Source organism: Tamandua tetradactyla, chromosome 5 (genome assembly GCF_023851605.1).
Source record: "Tamandua tetradactyla isolate mTamTet1 chromosome 5, mTamTet1.pri, whole genome shotgun sequence".
Lineage (NCBI taxonomy): Eukaryota > Metazoa > Chordata > Mammalia > Pilosa > Myrmecophagidae > Tamandua > Tamandua tetradactyla.
Window position 1 is genome coordinate 27,988,010 of NC_135331.1, and position 12,884 is coordinate 28,000,893.

At 43.0% G+C, this 12,884-nt stretch overlaps 1 pseudogene; it reads left to right on the plus strand.

Annotated features, from left to right (window-relative positions):
• Positions 1 to 848: 848 nt before the first annotated feature.
• LOC143682317 (EP300-interacting inhibitor of differentiation 1-like) lies at positions 849 to 2,074 on the plus strand (annotated as a pseudogene).
• The last annotated feature ends 10,810 nt before the right edge of the window (positions 2,075 to 12,884 follow it).

The window sequence follows — 12,884 nt, forward strand, 5'->3', positions numbered from 1 at the left end:
CATTATTCACAATTGCCAAGAGATGGAAACAGCCAAAATGTCCATCAACAGACGAGTGGCTAAACAAACTTGGGTATACACATACGATGGAATATTATGCAGCTTTAAGACAGAATAAACTTATGAAGTATGTAACAACATGGATGGACCTTGAGAACATTATGCTGAGTGAGACTAGCCAAAAACTAAAGGACAATTACTGTATGGTCTCATTGATATGAACTGACACTAGTGAATAAACTTGGAACATGTCGTTGGTAACAGAGACCATCAGGAGATAGAAGTAGGGTAAGATATTGGGTAATTGGAGCTGAAGGGATACAGACTTTGCAGCAGGATTGGATACAAAAACTCAGAAATGGACAGCACAATACTACCTAACTGTAATACAATTATGTTAAAACACTGAATGAAGCTGCATGTGAGAATGATAGAGGGAGGAGGGCTGGGGACATAAATGAAATCAGAAAGAAAGATAGATGTTAAAGATTGAGATGGTATAATCTAGGAATGCCTAGAGTGTATGGCAATAGTGAAATGTAGAAGGTACAATTTTAAAAATGTTTTTGCATGAGGAAGAACAAAGGAATGTCATTATTGCAGGGTACTGAAAATAGATGGTAATTAATATTTTAAAATGTCATCTTATGTGTGAGACTAAAGCAAAAAATATTTATTTGTTACAAAAAAACTGTGGACAATAAATGCTTGTTGTTTAAGCTAACAAAAACAAAAACAAACAAACAAACAAAAGACATTAGCTTGAAAATGTTTTAGACAAAAGCCTCCCAGGGACTGTTTCACCATCTATCTCCCATCTAACTGAAAACGCTCTGCTAGCTTTTAAGATGTTGGAAATGTCTATGCTATCTGAGCTGTATGAAGAGAGCAGTGACCTGCAGATGGATGTCATGCTTTGTGAGAATGATATTCTGCAGATGGAGGTAGGCAGTGGGAACCGGGAGCCATCCCCGAGCCCCTCCCGCAGCAGGGACCCCACAGCTTGAGAAGAAAGGCCCAATGGACGAGGAGGAACAGCCAATGGCGGAGCCTGTGGGGAAACGGAGCCTTGCAAACGGTCCTGTGCTGGTTTGAAAGGATGTATGTTCCCTAGAAAAGCCATGTTTTCCTCCTAATTCCATTTTATAAATCCAGCCATTTCTTCCAAACCCTATTCAATTGTAATTAGATCATCTCCCTGGAGATGTGACTCAAGAGTGGTTGTTAAACTGGATTAGGTAGAGACGTGTCTCCACCCATTCGGGTGGGTTTTAATTACTTTACTGGAATCCTGTAAAAGAGGAAACATTTTGGAGAAAGCAAGAGATTCTGAGAGAGCAGAGAATGACATAGCCACAAGAAGCAGAGAGGGCACCAGCCAACGAACTTTGCAGATTAAGATGGAAAACACCTCCTGGGGAGCATCATGAAACAGGAAGCCAGGAGAAGAAGCTAGCACATGACACCGTGTTCACAGTGTGCCTTTCCAGATGAGCAAGAAACCCTGACTGTGTTCACCATGTGCCTTCTCATTGGAGAGAGAAACCATGAACTTCATCAGCCTTCTTGAACCAAGGTATCTCTCCCTGGATGCCTTAGATTGGACATTTCTATAGACTTGTTTGAACAGGGACATTTTTTCAGCCTTAGAACTGTAAACTAGCAACTTACTAAATTCTCCTTTTAAAAGCCAATCCGTTTCTGGTATATTGCATTCTGGCAGCTAGCAAACCAGAAGAGGTCCCATCGCTGGAGACCAGCCAGGCCAGATCGCAGCCCCAGACTTTGAGAGTGAGGATGAGGGTGAGGAATTTGATGAGTGGGAGGATGATTATCCGAAGAGGAGCCGCTGAGTGGTGCAGGTTGCAGAGTGTCAGTAGTCATCAAAGAAGCCAACAAGATGTTTCTGAGAACATCCAGAGCAAGAGAAGCAGCCCTAGATGGCGGGTTTCAGGTGTATGATGAGAAGACCCCGTTTGATCAGTTGGCTTTCATCAAAGAGCTCTTTTCACTTACAGTTGTCAATCATCTGACCGAAGAACTTGGCTGTGATGAGATTATCGAAACAGAGTAGTTAGAAGCTGTTAGAAGAGGAGGGAACTACTTGAGGAGAGACCCAACATTCCACTATGTGGTAGTTACATTCAGTTGTCAACTTGGTCAGGTGAAGGCACCTAGTTCTGTTGCTGTGGACATAAGTCAATGGTATGTGACCCTCATCTGTTGCTGATTGCATCTGCAGTCAGCTAGGAGGCATGTCTGCTGCAATGAATGATGTTTGATTTAATTGGCTGGTGCTTAAATGAGATAGCACAAAGTAGCACAGCCCAAGCAGCTCAGCAGACCTCATCTCAGCACTCACAGCTCAGCCCAGGCCTTTGGAGATGCAGAAAGAAAACACCCTGGGGAAAGTTGTTGGAACCCAGAGGCCTGGAGAGAAGGCCAGCAGAGATGACCTGAGCCTTCCCACGTAAGAAAGAACCTCAGATGAAAGTTAGCTGCCTTTCCTCTGACGAACTTATGAAATAAGTCCCCTTTTATTAAAAGCCAATCCATCTCTGGTGTGTTGCATTCTGGCAGCTAGCAAACTAGAAGAACACACTGTCTTTGGGGTTCATTCCACATACTTCCATACCTGTGAAAAACTTGATCTTCAGAAAAAAACAAAGTTTTTGTTTTGCAGAATAGAGAATAGGGCGGTGGCTGCACAGTTGGAAGAAAAGGAAAGAGGATCTGAGGACCATTGAAACCTCTTTTCAAGAATGTCTTGTATCACCTATGCCTTTGACTTTATTGTCAATAATCTGATCCCAGATTATTTCCCTGCATTGGGGAAAATCTTTCCCATGTGCTTCACAGTAAGGAATGGTTTTGCAAGAATAAGTCATGACCAAGACAAACTGCCAACAAAGAGCCCACTGGTGTTAGCTGTATATTGAGAAAAAATATAAGCAAAATGTCCATCTTGGGACACAAGATGTCTTTGAGTTATCTGGACTGGAAGCCTATTGAGAAAACTTTGAAAGTTCCAACTTTGTGATCCATTCAAGATATGGTTATCAAAGGCTAAATTATTTGTGTAAGATAGAGTTTTCAGTATCCCAGCAGGATGAACAAATCTAAAAAGAAATTTATATCATGTACGCTGTATCTTAAAATGTGTTTCCAAGAGCATCTGAAATTTTGTTTATACTAGTAGCTTGGTCATTTATAAAGCTATGATCTATAATTCAAGAGAATCCATTGTCACAGCCATTAAAAAAATTAAGACCAATTTAAAATGAAGATGCCCTTAATAATGTTTCAAATGTAAACACTAAAATGTATGTGAAAGTACAAAGAAAACAAACTTATTTCTAGCACCCTTATATATTAGGGAAAATTTCTGTTTTGCTCCCTGTCTATTTTTCATTTAACTTGACACGCAAAAGATTAGTTGAACTTCATATTATAAGAAATGTTAGTGAAAATTGTCAATAAAAGGAAAGCTGTACATCTTGAACTAAACAAAATTCTTTGGAGTAATTTTGCCATCAACATTTAAAGGTTTTAAACCTGCCCAGAAGCCCAGTTCAGTATTTGATGTTTCTCTCAGTCTCCTCCTCTAATTAAGCTTGTTATTCCTTATGCACCAGCATTCAAGATAATAAAATTTTACTTGATCTGTCAAAAAAAAAAAAAAAGCCTCCCAGGAAGCAGCTTCTGTGCTGGGCCAGTTCTGAGTTAGGTGAAATAAAGGCAAGTTTTCTGAGCCAGTCTTCTAGACAGCCACCAAACAGAAGGGAACAAATAATTAACTGCAGTGCTTTGTGAATGAGGTCTCTTATGCTTCCTCCTGTACCAGGCTTTTATTTTCACAGCTACCACTGAGCTAGAGGGCAGGAGATGGGACCGCAGTTAGTTAAAATGCCGCCAAGTTCACTCTTCTTACTGAGAATCAGCTATTTTCATGATAAGTATTCCCTGAGTTTCTGGCAAGCTTTGGGGGGGGTGGGTGGGGGTGGGGCAGTTCTATAATTCCAAAACATTTAATTCACACGGTTTTTCATTGCCCACTTTTTCATTGCGTTTATGGAGGGGTGGAATTTGGAATTCCTTATTCCACTGATTTCGCTGATGTCATTCCTCAGCTGAATTTCTGATAGAGCAGACAAAAGCATCCCAGATGCTATGAGATGAGTTATAAAGGTAGATGCGAGGATGGTGGTTCTCAAATTCATTATGCGTAAGAGTTAAATAGGGGACATGGTTATAAATGCATAACCCTAGGTTATGCACTACCACAAACTCTGATAAGTTTGTCCAGGACCTGGAAATCTGCACTTAGGCAGGTGCTCAGAGAACCCTCTTTGACAACACTGTATCCTGTATCTGAAGAACTAAAAGGAATAACAAACAAATTGGGAGGTTGAGAGAAGAAGAGGCAGTGTAAATGTGCTAAATTTCATATTTTCATAGAAGAGAAGTCAGAGAGACTCTGTACTGTTGAAGAAATTCAGACCTGGGGTGTCTGCTTTAGAGTCATGGAGGCGACAGTAGCAAGAACTGGAAACAGAAACACCTGAGAAAGGCTATTTTCAGGGAAGGGACCTGGAGTGAGAGGGTGACTTTTACTTTTCTCTTTACAGTTTGACCTTTCTTCCTCCAAGGACAGCTGTTATCTCCCCCCCACCTTTTTTTTTTTTTTTTTTTTTTTTTTTTTGCATAGGCAGGCACCGGGAATTGAACCTGGGTCTCCGGCATGGCAGGCGAGAACTGTGCCACTGAGCCACCGTTGCACTGCCCACTGCTGTTATCTTTATAATAAAATGAATCCAAATAGAAGGGATAGAGAGTCAGTAGGCGGGGGTGTTAGGCAACGACTCTGCCTCTGTCTTCTCGGTGCCTTACCCAGCTGGGCTGTGCGTGCCATCCACTGCATCTGGGAGACATGCAGCGGGGCACATCAGAAGGAAATGATGGAACTGGACACTTCTTCTTTAACCCAGACCACAGCCTCTCTGATTCCCGGCAGAGAAGCAGGCTCCAGCAATCAAGTGCGAACCACAGTGAGGGGTCTGTGATATATACTGCTTGAGGCTGGACCATAACTGCCACATGGAGTTACAGAGCCCTGGATTCTCAGGGTTGAAAGGGACCTTTCCGAGGTGACCAGGTGACCCAATCCTTCCAAACATCAGTAGTCTCTGCAGCTTGAATCCATGAGCATGAAATACAATAAACTTTTACTTGGAAGCTGGCCGTGGGCAGCTGGCTTAGCTTACTCCATGGACTCACCAGCCAACTGTTTCAGAGGTCCAGGCAGCCTGGCTGCCCTGACAGGATGTGCTGGGAAGCAGAGATTTGGGACATCGAAGTGGGGACGGGTGGGTGACAGCTGTGTCTCCTGAACATGCACACGCACACAAAGTCCTGGAGGGCTGTTTTCTGGGTAAAGGTTATCTGGCCAGTCCACTCCAAACCTTCCAGTCCAAAGAAATTCCAGAGATGTGTTGTCCTTTCCATGGTGGAGGTGTTTCTCCCTTCCAAAACATCCTGTGCTAGTATGGGAAACGCCTCAAAACAGAAAAGTAGAAAAGCTCCTTCTCTCATGGAGGTCCAGAGTCCATGCCAGGGCAGAGCTGGGGAGGGAGGGCAGTAGTCAGAGGGAGTAAAGGCTGCAGGACCCCAAGCATTGGTATCCCTAGCAAGAGATGGCACTGTGCACTGATGAGCTGAGCAACTGCTTTGGGGGACTTTTCTCATTGCTATGAGATTTCAGTGTGCCACATCAGAGGCTTCTTGGAAGAAAGGAAGTTGAGCGGGCCCTTGAAGGTTAGACAAGCTTTGGGCACAGGAGGTTGGAAGAGGATTTCTTGCTTTACTCTAAATGGGTAGGAAAATGCAGTGACTTGACATTGCCCTGTCACAAAGGGAGGTCTGACCTCTTACTCTTTGGGCCCCCTGAAATGAGCTCTGAGAGACTCAGGAGAACCCAACAGACAACACGTGATATGAGCCCCCCCCAAAAAAAGTACTCATTTCTTTTCTGATCTTCTGGTCTCACACCTGGTTCGGGGAGTGTTGAGACCCCCAGCTTTGGCTCCTCTACTCTCCTGGGCAGGTGTAGACTGGCATCACCCAGCTTCAGCTTTCTTCCCTGCCAAATGGGCTAACGTGTGTGCCCCAGGTTTCATTAGCACAGGATTCCAAGCCACCTGAGCTGGCCAGCCAGTGTTGAAAAAATAGCAGCAGCAACAGGTATACTCACCTGGCACTTACCATAGCCAGGCACTATTCTAAGTGCTGGACATATGCAAATCTAAACCTCAGGATTAGACTAGGAGGCAGGCACAGACGTATACTTGTTGTAAGGAGGAGGACACTGGAGACAAGGTCACAGGGCTAGGAAGTGGTCCGGTCAGGATTGAACCAGGAAGTCAGCTCAAGGCGGGGTCTTAACCACTTGCCATACTGCCTCTACCTTAGTCTACAAGAATGTGACTGTCATCTCTGTGGCCTCAGGGTCCAGCAAAGCACCAGACATTTAAACCCAGTAAATGTTTGCCGAATAAAAGTACCTATGGATCTCTATGAAAGACAGATTATTATAACAGCAAGGGATACAAATGAAATTAATAGAAAGACATCAACACAGCCCCTGCAACTTCAATAAAATGAATTGAACAGGTGCCTGAGTCAACATGGCCAACTACAACCTTTGTATCATAATATCTGGGGTGCAGATTAGGAGGGGAGACACTCTGAAACAGCATGGATACTCAAAAGGAACCAGTAAAAATACACATTTCTTTCTTCTCAGACGTGTATTAGTTTTATATCACTACCATGACAACATGATCATCAACTTAGCAAATTAAAACAACATAGATTTATTATCCCATGGGCGTGTGGGAGAAAAGCCCAGGCACAGTGTGGCTCAGGTGATTTTCAACTCTGAGTTTCACCATGCAAAAATCAAGGTGTAGGCAGTGCTGTATTCATTTCTGGAAGCCATGGGAATGAACCTGCTTCCACCATCACCCAGGCTGTGGGCTGATGTCAACTGCTCGTGGCTATAGGACTGAGGTCTGTTTCCCTGCTGACTGATCTCCAGAGGTCATTCTCAGCTTCCAGAAGCTGCCTGCATTTCCTGGCTCATGGCACCCTTCAGCCTCTGATGGCAGGTCGAGCCCAGCTCCTGCTTCAAATCTCTCTTGACCTCCCCTTATGCCTCCCTGTTCCCACCACATCTCTGACTCTTCTTCCTCATCCTGCTGCTCTGAAAGGCTCATGTAATTCCATCGTACCTACCCAGATAACCCAGGACGGTCTAATTTAAGGCTAGCTGATTATAACCTTAATTCCATTTGCAGAGTCCCTTCACAGCAGTACCTAGATTAGTGTTTCACTGAATAACCAGGGGGTCAGAATCTTGGGAGGATTTAGAATTCTTTCTAACAGCTTTGGAATTCAGCCTACCACATAGTAAATCTTTGGGAAACTAAGCCCAAAGAAATACCAGAAAAGGATGATAAAACTATTAGCAACAAACCTGTCAGCAACAAACTCGTTACGGCTCACTCAGAGAGTAGCCCAGCTCTAACCACAGAAGTGGGGCTTCCTAACAATGGGGAGTGGTGTGCACGTTTAAAGGGGGGTATCAGGGAGGGAATCCTGTGCCTGGCATGGCGAACCCAGGTCATGGCACGAAGAGTCTCCAGGCCTCCAGTGCAATCCCAGAAACAATGCCACCTCAATCTCATCAACAACAAATTAGAAAAATACTCTGAGGGGCTACCTTACAAAGGAGGAGGAGGAGGCCAAAATCACCATATATATATATATATATATATGGATTTTGTGAAAAGAGAAAAATATCATCGCAAAGTAAAGTGTGGGGAGGGGGGCTGTTGGGGGAGTGGGATAGGAAGTTGCAGAAAATCACAGGCCAGAAAGAATACTCTCAAATTTTAGTTCAATTATTTTAGTCTAAATAATTAGTTTAATTCTTAGCTAATTCGGAGAGCTTTAATTCATAAACTTAAATTTTGGAAAATTAAATCAGTTTTGGCAAATCATGTTCTGAGGAATTAGCATAGAAAACAGAAGTAAAACGCAGGTTTTGTGTCATTTTTTTTTTTTTCAAAGTTCATCAACTTTTATTTCCAGTGTTTAACTGGGTATGCACATGGGCATGACATGGGTTTGGATTCATTAAGCCCTCATGCATAATTATATTCTTCTCAGTAAAGAAACCAGTTAAAACACAGATATTTTTATAACTGCTCAATTGTTTTTCAAATATAACTCTTTTAAAGAGTGTTCCTGGACTTTTTTAGGGCAGAGAATGTATAAATCATTACACGTAAGCGTGTCCGAGGTCACCACTGAACTTCCCTTTTGCTTTGATGAGTGGAATGTGCGGATTCATGGGGCCCTAAAGTGGGCGCCAAGTGAAGGACCCTGGCCACATGTTCTGCCATGAAGTGGGTAAATAAATGCCCCCCCCCCAGGCCAGATCTTCCTTCTGCAGCACTGGTTTCTCCATGGTGACCATGCATTTCCTCCAGCCAGGGCAGTGCCGGGCAAGACCCGAGACTGACTGAGGACCTGGTTCCATGCCCAGCAGAGGAGCTGACATGCAACCTTGAGTGCTTAGAGCCCTGTCAGGTCTGTGCCCATCACTCAGCAACCTGGCCGTGAAACTGTAGTTCTGTGATCACCGCCCCCGGCCCCTACTATTGACTAGTTAAGTACTGTCAGTCAGTTCTCTTAACCTTGGTGAGCTTCTGTCCTCATAAGCAAAATGGAGCTGATAGAACCTACCTCACAACATTGGAGTGATTCACGCAGCAAATACTTATTGAGCACCTTCCTGGGTTTTAAGGGCCAGGGATACAGGTGGACTGCCAGATTGTAAATACCAGCAGGGTGTGGGGAGAAGGGAGGCTGAAGGTGCAAGTGGGAAAGCGGACTGGTGCAGTGGGGGACATGATATTCAATTTTACACACGTTGAATTTGTCATGCCTGGGAGACAGCAAGCAAAGAAGTCCATCGAGCAGTGGGCCAGTCATATCTGAAGCTGGGGAGAAGGATCTTAGTTAAAGAAAAAGATTTGTGGATTTGGGTTTTCAGGCAGTACTGGCAGAGAACCAAGTAAGAAGATGGGGTGGGTGGGGATAAGGGCTGAAATGGAAACAGGACACGGGGGCCCCAGAGTTTTGTGTTTTCTACAATTATTAGCAAAGTTTAAACGTTTTTTTTAAATGGCTATTTCCCCAAGGGAAGGGTTATATGCTGAGGATAAACGGGAAACCAGAAGGATGCTCTAGCTCTGTCTCCTACAGTTTGGGAGCTTTTGGGGACTCTCTTAGCGGAGCAAGTGGTGTACCCTTGCCTTTCTCTGTGACCTGACACAAGTGGAAAGGAACAAAATGTGGGCACACCTCCTGGAAGTCTGCTTTCACAGATCTGTTTCGGCTGATTCGCAGGAACAAAGTGGCCAAGGGGTGTCTGGAGTGGGCCTGGCTGTTCCAACTGGCCAGGTTTGTGCCAATAAGAGTTTGATGAGCCACAGGCAGAAAGGCCTGACCGTGCTGAGAGGCAGAGCTGGGCTCCCAAGTTCCCGATTTCTTAAAAAGCTCTTTCATTTTGGGCCCCCACAACATGGCGTGCTTCAGGTTCTTCTTGCTTGTCTGATCCATCCCCCACCCCCATCTCCAGCAGAGGCCATTCCCATTCTTGTTCTCAAAGGGCTGTAATGGCGCCAGTGATATTCCTGTAGGAACACTCCTGTGCACACCAAAGACTCCTTCCTTACAGATTGAAAAAAAAAAAAAAAACACAGGGGGACCCCCACTGATAGGCACTATACTTTCAGTATCTGTTGATTAAGAAAATACATAATGCACTGAGAATTAAGAGCCAAACGCTAAGAGAGTCTTCATTAAAATAAAAATATCTTAACCAGGAGAAGTAGTACAAGATCCACCATTAGGGAGGAGATGAAACTGAAGAGGTGCTGATGTTGCCATACATTGTTTTAAAGGGAACAGAGGCAGGAAGAGTACCTGACCCCAAAAAGACTTGGAAATGACAAGTCAGAATCATGACTTTTGTTTGAACTGGACTAACAACCAGCTGTAAAGCTGAAAACTTAATAGAGTGGGGCCATTTTGACCCTGTTAAGTGGACAGGAAAACAGAAGCTGCCTTTAAAGGCTGAGAAAGAGTAGAAATTGCTGGACACTAATTCACGTTGCAGAAAAACCAAGGAGAAGGTGTTACCTAGTGGAAGCAGTTTGCCTTGTGAGAATTATCTATCTTGAGAGAGGAACTTTTTCAGCATTACATGCTAAGCAGCGCTACCATTAAATGATAGGCTTCTTACATCACCTCATATTAAAGGGATCTTATCCTCTGATGAATATTAATACATGTTTCAGGTAGGCAGAGAAAATGAAGGCTAGCATACAGGACTATGAAATTTTTATGGGAGATAAAAGGGTAGAAATAAAAATAAGGGGATTTACTGAGAATAATTATAATATTCATATATTAAATTTATACAGTTTTGACATATAAAGCCCTTTTGTTGATGTTGCCCTCCACATCTGAGATTAGGCTATACACATTATATGTTATATGTCTTTATATTACCTATCTGTACATGCATTTATCACTGGTGCATTATAGTTGTACTTATTAAATAATGGCATGATCAAATGTCATTTTAAGTTTCTAAGCTCTAGGACAACTGAGATCCTGTCTACCTTTTCCTGCTAACTGAGAGGAGCGAAATAAATACTTGTGGTGAGAATGAAAAAAAAATACATAATGACAAAAGCATATTATGAACTCAATAATACTCAAGTGATTCGTTTTTTATTAACTGCAATGGCATCTTATACACTTGAAAAATACATTATGTGAGTGATACATTATATGTTAGGCAGAAGGTTTATTGCACTAACTTAATGATGAGTATAGTCAAATTATTGAGCTGTCTTGCCTCAGGAGGTATAAACTGCTTTCTCTAATTGCTGCCTTCAACCACTCGCTATCAAAGCTCTCACACCTCTTCATAATTTTATTTTAAGCAATCCTACAATTTTCCAATGCCTTGCAGTTATTGAAAATCTAGCCAGTCCAATCTCAATCCAAGGTAAGGCTTTGCTCATTCCCACTGTCAGTCAGGGTTTATGGCTTAGGACACTTTAAGAAGAGTGAGATGTGGACACTTCTCCCCCTTCCTCTTCTTAGGCTCTTGCTCCTTTGTTATTGGATCATGGAGGATGAATTAGGGAAAAGAGCAAACATCTCCACCTAAAGGCCCACTGCTTGTGGTTTTCTTTCAGGCCAAAACTAAGTGGCTTTTTACAAAATTGAAGCATTCTTTACATACACCAAGTCACCAATTTTATGTGCCAGAGTTCTGGCAAATGCGAATGAACAGTCCTGAAACGACCATGAGGCCAGTTATGATTCAGAATTGTTTCCACCAAGCCGCAGCATTCACTTTGTGTTCCTCTGCCGTCAATTTCCTCCCCTCCTCCCAACTCCTGATTACTGAGCTGCTTTCTGTCAAAATAGTTTTGCCTTTTCTAGAATTTCATATTGATGGAATTACATAGTACGTAGCCTTTGGCACCTGACTTCTTACAACTGACCTAACAAGTCTGAGATATGCCCATGTTGTTGCCAGCATCAGTAGTTCCTTTTCTCATCAATGTGTATTTCATCATCTGGATATACCAAATTTGTTTATCCATTCATCAATCGATGGACATTTACTTATTTCTTGTTTTTTACTATTATTAATGAAGCTTCTATGAGTACTCTAGTCCAAGTATTGGGTAGACGAGTTTTCATTCTCTTGGGTAAATACCTAGGAGTGCCATTGTTGGGTTGATGGTAAAGTAATTTCTTACATTATAAGAAGTTGCCAAAACATTTTCCAAATAAACTGTAGTATTTTGCATTATTACCAGCAAGGTATGAGAATTTGAGTTCCAGATCTCGCCAACACTTGGTGTTGTCAGTCTTTTCCATTTTGGCCATTTGAGAGGATGTACAGTGGTTGAATGATGTATCCCTGTGGCTTTGTGTTGCCTTATGACAGCTGAGCATCTTTCGATCTACTTATTTGCCATCTGGCCATCTGCACAGTTTCACTGTCAAGTATCTGTCATTTCATTAGAAGGTTGAGTGAGTTCTTTATGTACTCTGGACAGAAATCCTTTATCAGATACGTTTTGAAAATACCTTCTACCAGTTTGTGGCTTGCTTTGTCATTTCCTTAATGGGGTCCTTCAAAGATTTCCTCCTAGAAATTTTACAGTTTTAAAATCATACTCATTTAGGTCAAGGATTCACTTTGAGTTCATTTTTCATTATGCCCTGCAGTAAGGGTTGAAAATCATATGGAAGCCCAGTTGATCCAGCCCCTTCTGTGGCAGACTATCCTTCCCGTGGCACCTTCACTGAAAATCAACTGACCATATATGTGTGGGTTGATTTCCGGACACTACACTTTCCCACTGATCTACATTTCTCAATTACTGTGGCTTTACACTAAGTCTTGAAATCTGGTAATGTGAGTCATCCTGATTCAGTGTCTTTGATCTCTGTGAGTCTGGTCTGGACGGCAGGTTTCCTACCCAGCAATTCACATAAGTCCGTCCAAAGACCATGCAAGGTCTCCTCTGTGTACACTACTATGATATGGGGAATCAGACTCCAGCTCAATCGCTTTCACTCCCAACACCAACCAGCTCCTGCTACAAGTGGTGCCCCCCACATACACACACACACACACACACTGCCACGGCCCTTGATCCAGGGCCCTTGGCCTAACAACCCCTAGTGGCTGGGGTTCTGGCATTGAGAGCTCAAGCAGTGAC